General features: G+C 44.1%; 1 protein-coding gene across 9 annotated transcripts in view; it reads left to right on the forward strand.

The window, feature by feature from the left end:
• LOC135507014 (type II inositol 3,4-bisphosphate 4-phosphatase-like) overlaps nucleotides 1-17,492 on the forward strand; it is a 333,119-nt gene that overhangs the window by 54,399 nt on the left and 261,228 nt on the right. For 2 of the 9 annotated variants that reach the window (XM_064926482.1, XM_064926486.1), the window contains exon 3: nucleotides 11,848-11,980. The exons of the other annotated variants lie outside the window; for them this stretch is intronic. The gene's annotated coding sequence lies outside the window, so the exon portion shown is untranslated. The remainder of the gene's footprint in view (nucleotides 1-11,847; nucleotides 11,981-17,492) is intronic. 9 annotated transcript variants of the gene reach the window in all.

Consider the following 17,492-nt stretch of genomic DNA (forward strand, 5'->3'; position numbering starts at 1 on the left):
GCCATGAGATAAACTGGAAACAAGTTAAATGACCACATATCTTTTTTTGGTCCACTGCAGTTGTAGATGAATGGAGTGTATGCAGTGCCTTCACACCCCACAGCTCTTTGATCCTTATTTCACCTCTTCTTTTTCACCACTTAAACTGCGGTTTCATTCCCCGCATGTACAGTAGTACTTTACTCCTTCTATATCTTCCACACATTGATTCATAACTATTGATGTTTTGATATACTGACCAAACACAAACTCGTTCCTGAACGCACCTATTAGCCGTCACACCGCGCTACTGCATAACAATGTCTACTCCTCCCAACAATTCATCTCTCTTTTCTAAATGTCCCTGCTGTAATGGCATTAAACGGTGCCAATATTGTCTTCTGTGTGTGATCGATTTAAGTGTAATTTGCACGGGCAGGTATACCCCAGACATTTCGTTTGCAATATGCGCCGATATTGTTATTCTACTTAGCATGCTACGCTAACACCCTGGATGCATCCTGAGTGGTACCCTACTCCCTTTATAGTGCACTACTTTAGACCCGAGCCCTATGGGTCCTGTAGGGAATAGGGTGCCATTTGGGATGTATACTCTGTTAATTTAAAGCGGCTATCCTGCAGACAGAATTAGAAGTCCAATTCCCGTCTCCTACCGCTATCTGTGTAATGATTAATTAGAGTGTATTTCCCAAGGGTGCAATAACTCACCCCCACAGTGTGTGATGTGAAAGCAGCCCCGTAATATTACACCATCTGATTGGGTCTATAAATGTCATGGAGCAGTCAGCGCAACGCAAGGCATGGCTCAGAGTAGAATGGCTCGTCTATGCAGTATATCCTCAACAGACATACGGCAATACACTGTGCATATAGCCTTAAAACAAACACCCATGCTCATAAACAAGACAAACATAGCCTCTCACTGTAAATGTGACACCTTGATTGCACAAGCACGCACCTATGCGAGCACACACCAGAACGCGCCCTCTACGCGTCTTCCTGCGACAATGCAGCTCGCCATTGTGTGTGTGTGTGTTTTTGTAAAGTGGGTTAAGAATGCTAACTGAAGGTCAGTAGAGCTTTAAACCAAACAAAGCGCCGCACAGTCAGACAGCAAAGGTTAATTACATGACATATGAGGACAACACACCACACTTTTCTCCCCTCAGTCCTCCATCCCTTCTCCTCTTTTTTTTACATCCTTTCTACTCTTCCCTCCATCTTTTCTCCTCGTCTCCCCAGTCCTTTATCTTCTTTTCTCGTGCTTTCTCAATCCCTCCTTTCTCCTCTTCCCAGACTGGAGAGCCCCATTTTAAATATGATGTGGGTTGACTCACGGTTTCAAAAAACACCCAGGGGCCCTCTCTGCAGCCCAGAGTCTTCACTTTTCACTGATAAAATGTTAGATACAATAGTGTTGTTATCTATCATGACATGTAGAAAAACAATGGCCGACAGTATCTTGGTACAGGAGGATGAAACATGATGGTATAAAAACCTAATTTGATGTCCACTGAGGCGCTAGCTAATTGAGCTGTTGGCTAACAATTTATCATGTTTAATCAAAAAATCTAATTTTATTTGTCACAATCACCGAATACAACTGGTGTAGACTTAACCGTGAAATGCTTGCTTACAAGCGCTTCCCAAAACAAATCAAATTTAATTATATAGCCCTTCTTACATCAGCTGATATCTCAAATTGCTGTACAGAAATCCAGCCTAAAACTCCAAACAGCAAGCAATACAGGTGTAGAAGCACGGTGGCTAAGAAAAACTCCCAAGAAAGGCCAAAACATGGCCAAGATGTTAAAATGTTCATAAATGACCAGCATGGTCAAATAATAATAATCACAGTAGTTGTCGAGGGTGCAGCAAGTCAGCACCTCAGGAGTAAATGTCAGTTGGCTTTTCATAGCCGATCATTAAGAGTATCGCTACCACTCCTGCTGTCTCTAGAGAGTTGAAAACAGCAGGTCTGGGAAAGGTAGCACGTCCGGTGAACAGGTCAGGGTTCCACAGCCGCAGGCAGAACAGTTGAAACTGGAGCAGCAGCACGGCCAGGTGGACTGGGGACAGCAAGGATTCATCATGCCAGGTAGTCCTGAGGCATGGTCGTAGGGCTCAGGTCCTCTGAGAGAGAGAAAGAAAGAGAGAAAGAGAGAATTACCCAGACAGGAAGATCACGTCAGTGACTCAACCCACTCAAGTGACGCACCCCTCCTAGGGACGGCATGAAAGAGCACCAGTAAGCCAGTGACTCAGCCCCTGTAATAGGGTTAGAGGCAGAGAATTCCAGTGGAGAGAGGGGAACCGACCAGACAGAGACAGCAAGGACGGTTCGTTGCTCCAGAGCCTTTCCGTTCACCTTCACACTCCTGGGCCAGACTAGACTCAATCATATGACCCACTGAAGAGATGAGTCTTCAGTAAAGACTTAAAGGTTGAGACCGAGTCTGCGTCTCTCACATGGGTAGGCAGACCATTCCATAAAAATGGAGCTCTATAGGAGAAAGCCCTGCCTCCAGCTGTTTGCTTAGGAATTCTAGGGATAATTAGTAGGCCTGCGTCTTGTGATCGTAGCGTACGTGTTGGTATGTACGGCAGGACCAAATCGGGAAGAGAGGTAGGAGCAAGCCCATGTAATGCTTTGTAGGTTAGCAGTAAAACCTTGAAATCAGCCCTTGCTTTGACTGGAAGCCAGTGTAGGGAGGCTAGCACTGGAGTAATATGATCAAATTTGTTGGTTCTAGTCAGGATTCTAGCAGCCGTATTTAGCACTAACTGAAGTTAATTGAGTGCTTTATCCGGGTAGCCGGAAAGTAGAGCATTGCAGTAGTCTAACCTAGAAGTAACAAAAGTATGGATACATTTTTCTGCATCATTTTTGGACAGAAAGTTTCTGATTTTTGCAATGTTACGTAGATGGAAAAATGCTGTCCTTGAAACAGTCTTGATATGTTCGTCAAAAGAGACATCAGGGTACAGAGTAATGCCAAGGTCCTTCACAGTTTTATTTTAGAAGACTGTACAACCATCAAGATTAAGATTAATTGTCAGATTCAGAAGATCTCTTTGTTTCTCGGGACCTAGAACAAGCATCTCTGTTTTGTCCGAGTTTAAATGTAGAAAGTTTGTAGCCATCCACTTCCTTATGTCTGAAACACAGGCTTCTAGCGAGGGCAATCATTGAAATGTACAGCTGTGTGTCATCCGCATAGCAGTGAAAGTTAACATTATGTTTTCGAATGACATCCCCAAGAGGTAAAATATATAGTGAAAACAATAGTGGTCCTAAAACGGAACCTTGAGGAACCCCGAAATGTACAGTTGATTTGTCAGAGGACAAACCATTCACAGAGACAAACTGATATCTTTCCAACAGATAAGATCTAAACCAGGCCAGAACTTGTCCGTGTAGACCAATTTGGGTTTCCAATCTCTCCAAAAGAATGTGGTGATCGATGGTATCAAAAGCAGCACTAAGGTCTAGGAGCATGAGGACAGATGCAGAGCCTCAGTCTGACGCCAATAAAAGGTCATTTACCACCTTCACAAGTGCATTCTCAGTGCTATGATGGGGTCTAAAACCAGACTAAAACCCAACAATGCAGTTAATAATAATATATATTTTTTAAATGTATCACGAGGAATAAAACACACAATGATATGTACATGAACGCAGGGTATGTGTGTATGCATGTGATGCAGGTGTTTTTGGTGTGTGTGTGTTTGCGTATGTGAATATGGGAGGGAGGGAGGTAGATAGGTAGGACGGTAGGTAGGTAGTGTGCGTAGGGTCAGTGCAGATGGTCCGGGCAACCATTAATTAACTACTCAGAGTCTTTAACATTTTTTGGGGTCTTCTACTGACACCGCCTGATATAGAGGTCCTGGATGGCAGGGAGCTCGGTCCCAGTGATGTACTGGGCTGTCCACACCACCCTCTGTAGCGCTTTGTAGTCAGGGGCAGTGCATTTGCCATACCAAGCGATGATGCAGCCAGTCAAGATGCTCTCGATTGTGCAGCTGTAGAACGTTTTGAGGATCCGAGGGCCCCATGACAAATCTTTTCAGCCTCCTGAGGGGGAAGAGGCGATGCCGTGCCCCCTTCATGACTGTGAGGGTGTGTGTGGACCATGTTAAGTTCTTAGTGATGTGGACACCAAGGAACTTGAAGCTCTCAATCCGCTCCACTACAGCCCTGTCGACACGGAGGGGGGCGTGCTCTCCCCCCTTTCTCCTGTAGTCCACGATCAGCTCCTTGGTCTTGCTGACGTTGAGCGTTACTCTGGACCCTGATCTCTCTTTTGAAGAACATATCAAGACCATTTCAAGGACAGCTTTTTTCCATTTACATAACATTGCAAAAATCAGAAACTTTCTGTCCAAAAATGATGCAGAAAAATTAATGTGCTGTGCTTTGGCAAAGTGGGTGGGGTTATATCCTTTCTGTTTGGCCCTGTCCGGGGGTGTCCTCGGATGGGGCCACAGTGTCTCCTGACCCCTCCTGTCTCAGCCTCCAGTATTTATGCTGCAGTAGTTTATGTGTCGGGGGGCTGGGGTCAGTTTGTTATATCTGGAGTACTTCTCCTGTCCAATTCGGTGTCCTGTGTGAATCTAAGTGTGCGTTCTCTAATTCTCTCCTTCTCTCTCTCGGAGGACCTGAGCCCTAGGACCATGCCCCAGGACTACCTGACATGATGACTCCTTGCTGTCCCCATGCTGGTCATTTATGAACATTTGAACATCTTGCCCATGTTCTGTTATAATCTCTACCCGGCACAGCCAGAAGAGGACTGGCCACCCCACATAGCCTGGTTCCTCTCTAGGTTTCTTCCTAGGTTTTGGCCTTTCTAGGGAGTTTTTCCTAACCACCGTGCTTCTACACCTGCATTGCTTGCTGTTTGGGGTTTTAGGCTGGGTTTCTGTACAGCACTTTGAGATATCAGCTGATGTACGAAGGGCTATATAAATAAATTTGATTTGATTTGAGGGAGAAGTTGTTGTTCTGGCACCGCACTGGCAGGTCTCTGACCTCCTCCCTGTATGCTGGACCCAGTTGCAAAGGAAGGGATTCAGTCCCAGGGTCCCTGGCTTGTTGATGTGCTTGGATAGGACTCTGGTGTAGTCTATGAACAGCATTCTCAAGCATTGGGCAGTGTGAAATGCAATTGAGATTGCGTCATCTGTGGGTCTGTTGGGGGCAGTATGCGAATTGGAGGAGGTCCAGGGTGTCTGGGTAGATGGTGTTGATGTGTGTCATGACCAGCCTCTCAAAGCGCTTCATAACTACAGGTGTGAGCGCTACAGGGTGTTAGTCATTTAGGTAGGTCACCTTGGAGCTCTTGTGTACCACTACTACTAGTGTGTTTTTCTATGTCTTCTGTTCTGTCCTCATCTCCTCTGTCTCTTGTGTGTCCTAATTATTTAGCCACACGCCAGCAGGAGAAATTACTCTGCCAACTACCCCCAAAAAAGGAGGAGAAACAGATCCTAGATCAGCACTCCTACTCTGAGAGGCTTTGTGGATACAGGCCTATTAGGTCTCATTGCTTCGCTTAACTCCCAAGTCAAATCCCAATTCCTTCCTTTGCATTTTTCAGTACCTCTTGACTGTTGGAAATTGCTTTGGAAACAGAGAGGAGTTGGATGAACCTTTACCTGAAAACCTCCTTTATCACCAAAGAAACCACTAGAATAATACAGTACTAATGAATTTGAAGTGTAGTGCTTTTCCAAGTGAAATCAATTGCCTGTACTGCCTTACCTTGTAAGGACACCAACTCCCCTGCAAGTCATCCACAACCAATGGAAAATTGGTGTTAAATGATCTCTAGGTAGACTAAACAAAGAATATTACAGTACCAAACAACCCTGTATAAAGTCACATACCATGTTTTGAATGAGTACGGTGTCTCAGGAGGTCCATACAGCACCAGAGATGTTTCAGTTTTGAAGGGGAGAAATGCAGGGGGTAATACTAGGGGTTCCAGTGGTGTCGTCTTGTGAACCCTCTGAACTAATGTTTACAATTACGGGGTTAGCGAATTGGAGAGCCGCGGCGAGATTGCATATTAAACGATGCAGAGATGGGAAGACTCAGGCTTTTGTATGGAGAATGTGTTTACTCAGCAAACGGATTTTAATTGGGAAAATACTTTTTCCAGCTGCTCTTGGTGTGTGTGTCTCAGTGTGTGTGTGTGTGTGTGTCTCAGTGTGTGTGTGTGTGTCTCAGTGTGTGTGTGTGTGTCTCAGTGTGTGTGTGTATACACCCTGCAATATCCACAACAGCTTCATTAATAAGTAAAAACCCTAGTTCGGAGAGAGAGCTAATGGGGTCTGCATGTCTTAGTGAACCATCCTGAACATTCCCACCAACCATACACTCCTCCAAATGGACCTGCCAGCCTCTCTGGAAGTAGCAGTTACCATGTATGCGTCCCAAATGACCCCCTAATCCCAATAAAGTGCTCTTCTTTTGACCAGAGCCATATGGGCCCTATATACTGTCGTGCCATTTGGGACACAGGCCTTCCCTCTAATTTCTCTCCTAATTGATCCTAATGAAGCCAGCATGCAGAGATGAGCAGGATGGGCTTTTTATATCAGCTCTGGGGAAGTATAGACAAAGTGTTAGGAAACTCAGACTGAGGTACAAAGGTATTGATGTGGACAGACAGGCTTCTAATGAAGCCACGTACAGCAGATCAATAGGACAGTTACAGTTTTGGCCCAATGGATGGAAAGCTGCTTGTGTGTGTGTGTGTGTGTGTGTGTGTGTGTGTGTGTGTGTGTGTGTGTGTGTGTGTGTGTGTGTGTGTGTGTGTGTGTGTGTGTGTGTGTGTGTGTGTGTGTGTGTGTGTGTGTGTGTGTGTGTGTGTGTGTGCGTGCGTGTGCGTGCGTGTGTGTGCGCGCGCACACGTATGTATACAGTACTTTGCCCCCTGATGGCTGAACCACTCAAACTCTGTGTGATTCTGAGTGTGTGAAGCTTTTCAGGTTTTGATGATTTCTGTGATTATTCCCCTTTTTAAAGGACCACTGTCACTCTGTGTGGATGTCAGATCTGAGAGGAATATAAGGCTAAGTGATGCTCCAATGCTCCACTCTTCATGCACCATATTCCTCTCTCTCTCTATCTCTTTCCCCATCTCTCTCAATCACTCCCTCTCTCCCTCTCCTCTCCTTCCTTTCTCTCCCTCCCCTCTGCTCCCCGTGATTGGGGAGTGATTACTGAACGGGGCAGCTGCTCTTTGTCACCATGGCCACCAAGTCCCCGGGCTGTCAGGCAGAGCTCGTCTGGCCCGTATGGGGACACCCCACTGACAGGGTCCAGCATGGGGAAAGAGAAGGGGAGAGAATGGAATTGATTGAAGGGAAAGGCACCAGTATATGAGTCGAAGGAGGGCGAATGGAAAAGGAAGGAGGGAGATTGGGTATAGAAGAGGGTAAGTGTAGTGAGATAACAGGGTCTTTCTCAGTGTTTCTTCATTAGTCCTTCATGGAAGAGTATTTCAGTGTGTTCCACTTCTCCTCTCTTCAGTCAGTACAGGACAGCTTGAGGTGGTTAAGTTAGAGATAAACCCTTTCCTCAGTGTTTAATTCAAAAGTAATTATTCCACCGTAGTTATCTCTCTTATTGCTTTCTGTGTTGGGCACAATTAATTAAGTACATAACTGCCTTACCTAACTGCCTTACCTAACAGTTGCCACAAGGAATGACAATAAGTAGAGTTTGTATAAAGCCCAGTTAAAATGGCCTTGTAATGTAATTACTTTACCGGCTTCTCCGATAATGTGACATCCTTTTGACTTTCGAATAACTTTGTGTCGCACCCAAAAACGTCCCCATACATTATTTGCCCTTCAATAACCTGGTGTCCCACCCAAGAAATTCCTGACACATTTTTCCATTGAATCTTTATTTATACAGGTTAGTCTTATTGAGATAAAAAAAAATCTATTTTGTAAGAGACACCTAGCTATTCATTTTTCCTTTGAAAGTCCCCCGACACTCAAACTGACCAGCAGAGTGACTCTATGGCTTCCTAGCTGGCTGTGCCAGTTGTCACAGCCAATCATTGGCTCCGGCCGGACTCTCATTTGCTGCCACTGAGGTGGTTTCAGAAGTATTAGGGTTCCCAGTAGAAGTAGACTCACTGCTCCTGTGTGTGTTTGACCGAGGAGAATAGAGAAGGGGGAGTGAGAGGCGAGTCTCTGACAGAAGTGTTGCTTTTCTTACGGATTGAAAACAGACTTTTCTCACAAGGCGGAATTAATTGTTTCATTTCTCTCTCTCTCTCTCTCTCTCTCTCTCTTTCTAACTCTGTTATAGCTCTCTCACTCTCTTTCTCCTTCAACTGAATAGTGTTTTTTTCTGGTTTAGATCAGAGGTATCTAAACAAGGACTACAAAACATTAGGAACACCATAATGTTCATGTTCATTTGCACCATCTCCCCCTGCCCCTCTCCCGTTGAGGCATTTACTCTACAAGGCGCTGAGAAAGCGTTCCACAGGAAAGCTGGCCCATGTTGACTCCAACGCTTCCCACAGTCAAGCTGGCTGATGTCTTTTGGGTTGTGAACCATTATTGATATACACAGGAAACTGTTGAGCAGCGTTGCAGTTCTTGACACTCAAACCTACTACCATACCACCCCGTTCAAAGGCACTTACATCTTTTGCCTTGCCCATTCACCCTCTGAATGGCACACATACACAATCCTTGTCTGAAGGCTTAAAAATCCTTATTTAACCTGTCTCCTCCCCTTCATCTACACCGATTGAAGTGGATTTAACAAGTGACATCAATAAGGGATCATAGCTTTCACCTGGATTCACCTCGTCAGTCATGGAAAGAGCAGGTGTTCATAATGTCTTGTACACTCACTGTATGTTTGATAATTAGGTTGTGTGGGCCTGACACTGGAGCTGGCAGGTTCCGTCATTGAAGGAGTCATCTCCATGACAACTGCTGGAGTGACTTCATTACTGTTTTGTCTCTGAGCCAGATAAAGGTTGAGGTAATTGACCCATAATGGACTGACAGGCCAACAAAAGACGAATTCGACTTGGACTTTCCTCGTTCCCACTGTACACACACACCCATGGCCAAACACACACACACACACACACACACACACACACACACACACACACACACACACACACACACACACACACACACACACACACACACACACACACACACACACACACACACACACACACACACCTACCTGGTCATCTCCATATGCTAATATAATGTCAACAGTTCCAAATTAGATTGTATAAATCAGACTGTCAATTACTATTGGAAAAATCTCAACTCAATACAAAGCAGCTTATTTTGCCACAAACCTACATTTTTATGTTCTAATTTAAGACATCAAGGATATAAGTGCATCTTTATCAGCAGAATAAATAGCAGGTTAGTGGTTTCGTCATGAATCTTGTTCTGGGAGTGGTCACTATCTGACACAAAGTCATACAATCTGATTTGAAATCTAACCTTAACCCTAACCTTAACCATACTGCTAGCCATAATGCCTAACCCTAACCTTAAATTAAGACCATAAAAGCTCATTTTAGTTTTCAGGAGTTTTTACAATATAACCAATTTTGACTTTGCAGCTGGCCTATCTAAGGGAATATCGCTCAGTGCTGCTTCCAGGACAAGACTCATGACAATAACAGGCAATCTGAGGTCCTCAGTATTCAGGTAATATGGAACAGAGAACATTACATATTTTAAAACGGCATGAGTTTGACATTTTATTGCCCATCACACATATCTTTTTAGCCATGAACCTCTATTAGCGGTCTTGTCAGTTCAGTGGAACCATCTTTGATGAAGTACCACGGTGCAATCTTTCATCTCCATGATGAAGAACCAAGTTGTGCTTGCTGGCTAATAACGTTAATTGATGTATAAAGCCACCAACTGCAAAGGTGATGGGATTACTGTATGATACCAAGCATCCATAAACACATAGGCAATAAACACATGACACAATCACTAATTGGGCTTTTAATCTCTTTGATGGATGATTATCATTGATAATTATACTGGGTTAGGTAGATGATGGCTGCTCTCATTGAGATGCAGTACTAGAGGCACTATATGCCCACTGTGTATTTCAGTTACGCAGCCCAGTTGCCTCATAGCTGGCGTGTTAGTGGGAAACTGGAGGGCTGTTGAGCCACTATGGGGTCCCATTCAAATGTGTAGTTATCTCTTGTTACGAATGGTAATGAATTGGTTTGATGGGTAGCCGGCCCAGCTGAGAAACTTCCAAAGCTAATTCCAGGCACTCTCTCCACAGTCCCCACTGCAGCGTGACAGCCCTGACCCATTCACTCTCTCTGGGGTACTGTTCTCCATTTCCTGGTTTGATGCAGTGCAGGTGTGACTGATAGAGATAGTTGGAGAGAGGCAGGGAGATAAATCAGTTGCACCCATCTCTTCCCGGGAGGAGGAGATAGAGGTGGTAGTGACATTAGGATTACCTGTCAGTGCTCTCCTATCACAGGTGTGTCACCTACCAGGGTACAACCGTTTAAATGTGAATATGCTCCACTCCAACAGCACTGCAACTGTGTTCTAACATGTCACAGCCCTCCCCACCGTGTCGTGACTGGGCGCCTTCTATTTATTTATTTCATTTAACCAGGCAGTCAGTTAAGAACAAATTATTATTTACAATGACAGCCTAGGAACAGTGGGTTAACTGCTTCGTTCAGGGGCAGAACGACAGACAGAAAAATAACAACTTTTTCTGTCAACCATATCACCTTGAATTCTATTCAAACTTGAATGTCCTTTTTTGTCTCATTGATAATTTACAGGTAGCTAAGGACAGTGGCAACCTTGTCACACAGCATAGTTATAATTGTCACTCGACACATGAAAATAACTTATTCATGATGTTGTATTCATATTATCGTGGCTAATTCTTGCCAAAGCTCCATTTCATTGCACCTGTCTTAAAGGATCAACTCCTGTGGAGGCACCATCTGCATACGGGCATCAGCTTTTATTTGGACAATTCTTGTCTGGATGCTTCCCTTATTTACTTCCACAATGTGCAGAGTTTTTACATTTTTAATAACAATTTTAGTAAACATATTTACATTTTATTAAACATATTCTTCCTTGGATTTGTGTACAGGGTAAAACATATGACTTTTTCCTATGCATTTATTTCCCCTTATTCATAAACATGTCTTCAGAAGCCCTCTGATCAAAGGCTTGTTTGTTTGTATTGATAAAAAAAATGAAAGGATGTCCATAAAGAAAACTATTATATTGTCATATTATTATGTAGTTTTTCTTCTGAGAAAAAGGCACCACTTTGGAGACACACAATGCACATGTGTGGCGTCCTCAACCGTGAATCACACGGTTTTCCAGTTACCTGAGCGTGTTTACATCGTCCGGATCACGCAAAGAGACGGTTCAACGTCTCGATTCCTCCATATTTTTTTATCAAAGCACATCAAAAATTTAAGTCAAGGACCTTCAGGCTCTGGGCTTTTGAGACCCTAAATATGAAACAACGTACAAGTAATATCATCTTGGTTATGTTGCAGAAGATCTTCAACAGTACTATCCAGGCAAAGAAAGACAGGATTTGGGCCAATTCCGTTTCAATACAGTCAATGTAGGATGTATATTGGCATTTCCGCACACCTTCCTGAAATGGCTGAATTGAAATGGAATTGAACACAGTCCTGATACTGTATCATATTAAGTCTTAGATATACAAATAGGTAACATGGTGATAGGACTTGCACTTTTCAAAATACAAACAATGAGAGATCACCCTCTACCCCCATGTAGGGAATAGGTTACCATTTGGGACGTAACCAACTTTGGAGGTCCAGAAAGGGTTCCACGGCTGTCTCAGCGTGATGTTGCCATGGCGATGCATCTGTGCTGCAATCAAGCTGCCTAATCAAGAGCTTATAACCTGGTAAAAAAAAAACTCTCTCGCTATCTCTCGTCCTCTCTCGCCCTCGCTATCTCTCGTCCTCTCTCGCCCTCGCTATCTCTCATCCTCTCTCGCCCTCGCTATCTCTCGTCCTCTCTCGCCCTCGCTATCTCTCTCGTTCTCTCTCGCTCTCTCGTTCTCTCTCTCGCTCTCTCTCTCTTGCCCTCTCTCCCTCTCTCGCTCTCCCTCTCTCACTCTCTATCTCCCTCTCTCTCTCCACACTCTGACTCAATCCCCACAGCTCACCGGAGAGTTTTTTTTAAATCCTCCATCCCTCTGTTATGTTTTCTATTAATCTCCTCATTTTCTCCTCCACTTTGTTAAAACTAAAACAGAGGCTGTCTATGGTTGCTATAGGGTTGGATCCTAAATGGTGCCCTATTCCCTACATACTGTAGTGTACTCCTGTTGACCAGAACCGGTAGTAGGATGCCATTTGGGACTCATTCTGAATGTAGAGCTCACGGGGGCTTTGTAGATGGCCAACCACCGTTTCCTTCCACTAATTATCCACCCCTCTCTTGTAGCTTCTCTACAAGCTCTGTAAAAAGACTCTCACGTTTTCAAATGCAGTAAATGGTATTGACTTTCTTTAAATAGACGTAAAACATATATTTTCTTCTTCTTTAATGATAGATGGATTTCTTTCTTGTTTTTTACTTTATTGATAGTGTATTCCATTAACCCTTTACTCTCGTGGGAATTGGCCTATATGGATAGGGCTACATTTAAATGTTTCTTATAGAAGAAATATGAAATGCATAAGCATGGTAGCAATCAAAAGGGACAGTTTTAAGATCATGGGAAAAATATTAGACCAAAGTTGAGGACACAACAGTTCTCCAGACACAAGACTGAATCCAAACACTACAGTGTTGATTTGATGTGCATTTTACATTTACTGTACATTTCGTTGCATGTGTTGATAACGAAATAGAAACATACTCTGGAGACATTCAGTAACATGATAAGAATATTCCTGGACAATGTGGGGTAGGTGCAACATAAGACAAAAAATGACAAGGCTTTGAGAGAAAGGACTAACTGGTGTCTCCAAGCGCCCACACCCCTCTCCAAAGTGTACACACTTCCTAAATCATTTCAATGCACTTTTATGACTCAAAGAAGAGTATTCAACTATAAGTTGTTGTTTTTTCAGCTCTCCTAGCTGCTGTTGAGGAACTAGAGCAAGCAGACTTGTTGAACACTGCCCCGTATTCCCAGCATCACACAAGTACTGTTGTTTACACATTTCCAAAAAAGGTCCATTATGAATCAAAATCTGGTCAGGTGGGCATCATTTGAAAGTGTGTTCTATTGCCAACATGACTAGCGAAGTTATAAAATACGATCCTACAGTGGTTAGGCTTTCTCAGCAATTCAGAGAAACAGATTGCAATTTTGCTGCTCAGAGAAAGAAGTCATGCGTGTTGCAAATTCTCTTCACAACAGACAAACAAGTTCCTTCTGTTCAGATCAACCCAGGGTTTGACGCCATGTCATCTTGTACATCAAACATCGCGATCATAACCGTTGACACTGTACATCAAACATCGCGATCATAACCGTTGACACTGTACATGACATGAGTTTTATGATATGGAAATGTGACGTGCACATTTGGACTCCAGGGTGTTTGGCTTGTTCGATATCAAAGCGGTATTTACTATCACTCCGACAACAAAACATTTGCAAAAGTTACCCAATTTAGCGGGAGGGATGGAGGGCAACTTCTTGCTGCGCGCTGTGCTCAGGTCCAAAACAGCTGTCAGTCAAATCCCATCCAGCGCTGTGAAGCTCAGAGCCAGAGCTCTGACGTCATGTATAGCATGCTGCTATACAGCCACCGTGTTCCAATTTAGGCGCTTATCCGTGTCCAAATCTGCCATTTTTAACCCGTATACAGGTAGGAGTGTAAAGGGCTATATGTAAAGCATCTGTTATTTCATCTAGTAGTGTGTTTTATTAAAACAATGTGACCTACAGCAGCAGTACTTGACCATTCCCAATGTCTCTGATGTATTTGATCAGGAATGTGAATGTACTGTATTTCTGAGTCAGGTGAGTATTACGTTGTACCCAGGGGCTGTGCTTCAGTGCTGTTTGAGTGTGATTCGTTTTTGTACGTACAGACATGCACACACAAAGCACACACGCACAGAGAAACCGTGATGTTGTTTTTCATTGTAATGCGAATGTGCCTAAGTGATGAGTGGGTCTTTCTGTCATAAACTGCAGGTAAACTTTCACCAGAGTAGGCAATGTTCTTGTTCACTTTGGTGTGAAGCTGGATTTTATTGCTTCAATTACTCCTTAAGCACCCTATTCCCTATATAGTGCACTACTTTTTTACCAGAGCTCTATGATTGATTTATTTTGCCCCCCCCCAAAGTTTTTAGTAAACAAATAAATAAAAAAACGTTATTCACCAGGAATTCAACAAAAAATGAGTTTCATTTACGAAATCTGTTCCCAGGTTTAGGAATGGAAAGAGACATGAAGTGTTTCAATGTAAAGCAGGTATGAAATTATTGTTATTTTCAAATACAATCTCTTTTTGAGTTGAATTGTGGTCAATTTGTAGTGTACAAATTATTATCATGATTTTTCGTCCCATCTACCCCCTGCTGTACAGGGTATAGGGTTCCGTTTGGCACACACGCACTCTTGCATTGACTACAAACTGCACGCATCGTTTTTAATTGTCCAAATGCCTTTTTCCTAGACATGCAACAACCGTACCCCACCACGACTGTATGTTTTCAACCCAGCCGCCAGCGACAAGGTATGACTTGGCAAACAGTACGCGGTGCAACACCTATTCGATAGTCCATTTCTCCCTCAGCACTCTGTGCGTGTGTGTGTGGGGGGGGGCATAATGATGTAAGAGAGGTGCGGTTTATAGCTACACGGCTTTGTGTGCACTAATAAAAGAAGAAGCAATTACCACATCCCAGAGATACATCTTTTTTTAATGGCTAATTCCCTGCTCCCCAAGTCGCCAAACAAGACCGACGACACAAAATCCAGTTACATGCAAAATGTCATCTGTAATTTAGGGTCTCCACGCGTTGGCTAGGCCGCGTCTCTAAATTGCTTTAATACGATTACAATGTTTCAAGAGCAATTCTCGGGCAAACTAATTGAGGCCTTTTTAAGACGAAGGAAAAACAAGCTGTGGTGTTTTGGAACCTGGTTAGCTGCGAGACACACATACGCACAAATGCCAAAATGGCCCCTAGTGCTTTAGCTCCCGCTGCCGTTATTGTCCAGGAGAGAAAAAAGAGGAGGATAATATCATCAGCTGGTTCAGAATGGATGCAGTTTGGCCCCTTCCTGCGCATGGGGGAAATGTCAGGCGAGATTGCTGCCAGCGTGCAGCCTGTCGTCCTGTGTGTGTGTGTGTGTATGAGGCCGTTATTGCCTCTAAGGAACAGCAGACAGACTTTGCCTTGGCGGTGACTGACAACAGCCAATCAAAATGCATCTATAGACTCTCGCTCTTGGTGCATGATGGGTAATAATGCACATGTGGTTGGCGGCTACCTGGTTGTTATTGGATGTCATGTTTAAATCAGCCCTGTGACTCTTTTCTATTCCCTCAGGAATATATAGTGCACACACATATATGCGGTAGATATCGTGTGTGTGTGTGTATCAAGCGTATCTACAGGGAAGGTCATTATAGGAGCTTGGCTTCGTCTGCCAGTACTGTACCATTACCTGAGGGTGACTTCTCCCTCCTCCCCCACCTCCTCCCTCTCCTTGCCCCAAAACATCCCTCTAAGTAGCAGTAGTGTCGTTGGCGGTGGTGGTCGGGCAGTGAGCGAGCTAAGTGATTGATTGTCAGGTAGAAATCCCATTCTTTAAATAGCCACGGTTAGCCATCAATCATATGGGCTGTCTCCTGGGGAAGGCACCGCGCCACCAGCACTGGCTCTCTCTGGCAATGCTTTTCTTTCTGTCTCTCTCTCGCTCTCTCCATGTCTCTCTCGCTCTCTCCATGTCTCTCTCTCTCGCTCTCTCCCTGTCTCTCTCTCTCTCTCTCTCTCTCTGTCTCTCTCGCTCTCTCCCTGTCTCTCTCTCGCTCTCTCTCCCCCTCTCTCTCTCTCTCTCTCTCTCTGTCTCTCTCTCTCTCTCTTTCTCTGTCTCTCTCTCTCTCTCTATCCCTCACTCTCTCACTGTCTCTCTCTCTCTGTTTCTCTCTCTGTCTTTCTCTCTCTGTCTTTCTCCCTGTCTCTCTCTCTGTCTCTCTCTCTCTCTCTCTCTCTCTCTCTCTCTCTCTCTCTCTCTGTCTCTCTCTCTATCCCTCACTCTCTCCCTGTCTCTCTCTCTCTCTGTTTCTCTCTCTGTCTTTCTCTCTCTGTCTTTCTCCCTGTCTCTCTCTCTCTGTCTCTCTCCTTGTCTCTCTCCCTGTCTCCCTCTCTCTCTTTTTTCTCTATCTGTCTTTCAGTCACTTTCTCTCTCTGGAGGTACAGGGTCCAAGGCTGCCGCTCAATCACTCACTGCCTTATCAGGCCACTCACACCCCACGTGTGTGTGCAGAGGCTCTGGGACACACAACAACTGTTTGAAAGGCATGAGAGGCTTACGCACATACACACTTACAGTATATGCAGACACAGACTTCCTAAAGCTGGCAAACACACACACGCACACACACACACTTGATTCACATACTAGGGAAAGAGCAGTCTCCCTATCGGAAGAAAATATTGATGAACACAGCAAACGGAACAATGATTTAGGGTAAAATGTATGTGAGGACGTTAAGATTTTCATGACCCACTATATTTCGCTATTGATTAAATAACATTTATTTGAGCTACAGCCTAACATGTACTAAATCGTGGAGTGAAATGATTCAGAGTAATGTGCCAGAGGCGATAGGGAATCAATAAGCCTACCTGCAGAATAAAACCTGAAGCATTGGATCGGATGGCAACTTTTTTTAAATGTAAATGATAAATGGGCCAAACCATTGTCTTCATTAAATTCATTTCAGGTTACATTTTCAGGCCCCCTTACAACATTTTCAGCTCAGTCTTTTTGAGTTATTGGATCATAGAATAGGATAGCCTGTTGAGGCCACAAAGGTGGCGTACATATTTCTATTCTAAATTAATTTGCACAGGGAGCAAAGCCCCGTCTGTGTAAGACGAATAAAAATGTCTGACTGGGAATCAATCCTCTTCAAAGGCAATAGAAGGAGCTTTGAGGAGCACCCTGCCTGTCTGTTATAGCCCATAAATAGGGCATGATCTGTGTGTGTGTGTGTGTGTGTGTGTGTGTGTGTGTGTGTGTGTGTGTGTGTGTGTGTGCGTGTGCGTGTGCGTGTGTGTGTGCGTGTGCGTGTGCCTTTGTCTATCAGTGTCTGTGTGAGCATAAATTTGCACAATGCGACAGTTAAATGCCCGGTTCATAACCCCGACCTCCACCATTGCGTCACCTTTACATCTGCCCATCCAGACCACTCTTCATCTCTACATTAGAC

Source organism: Oncorhynchus masou, chromosome 20 (genome assembly GCF_036934945.1).
Source record: "Oncorhynchus masou masou isolate Uvic2021 chromosome 20, UVic_Omas_1.1, whole genome shotgun sequence".
Lineage (NCBI taxonomy): Eukaryota > Metazoa > Chordata > Actinopteri > Salmoniformes > Salmonidae > Oncorhynchus > Oncorhynchus masou.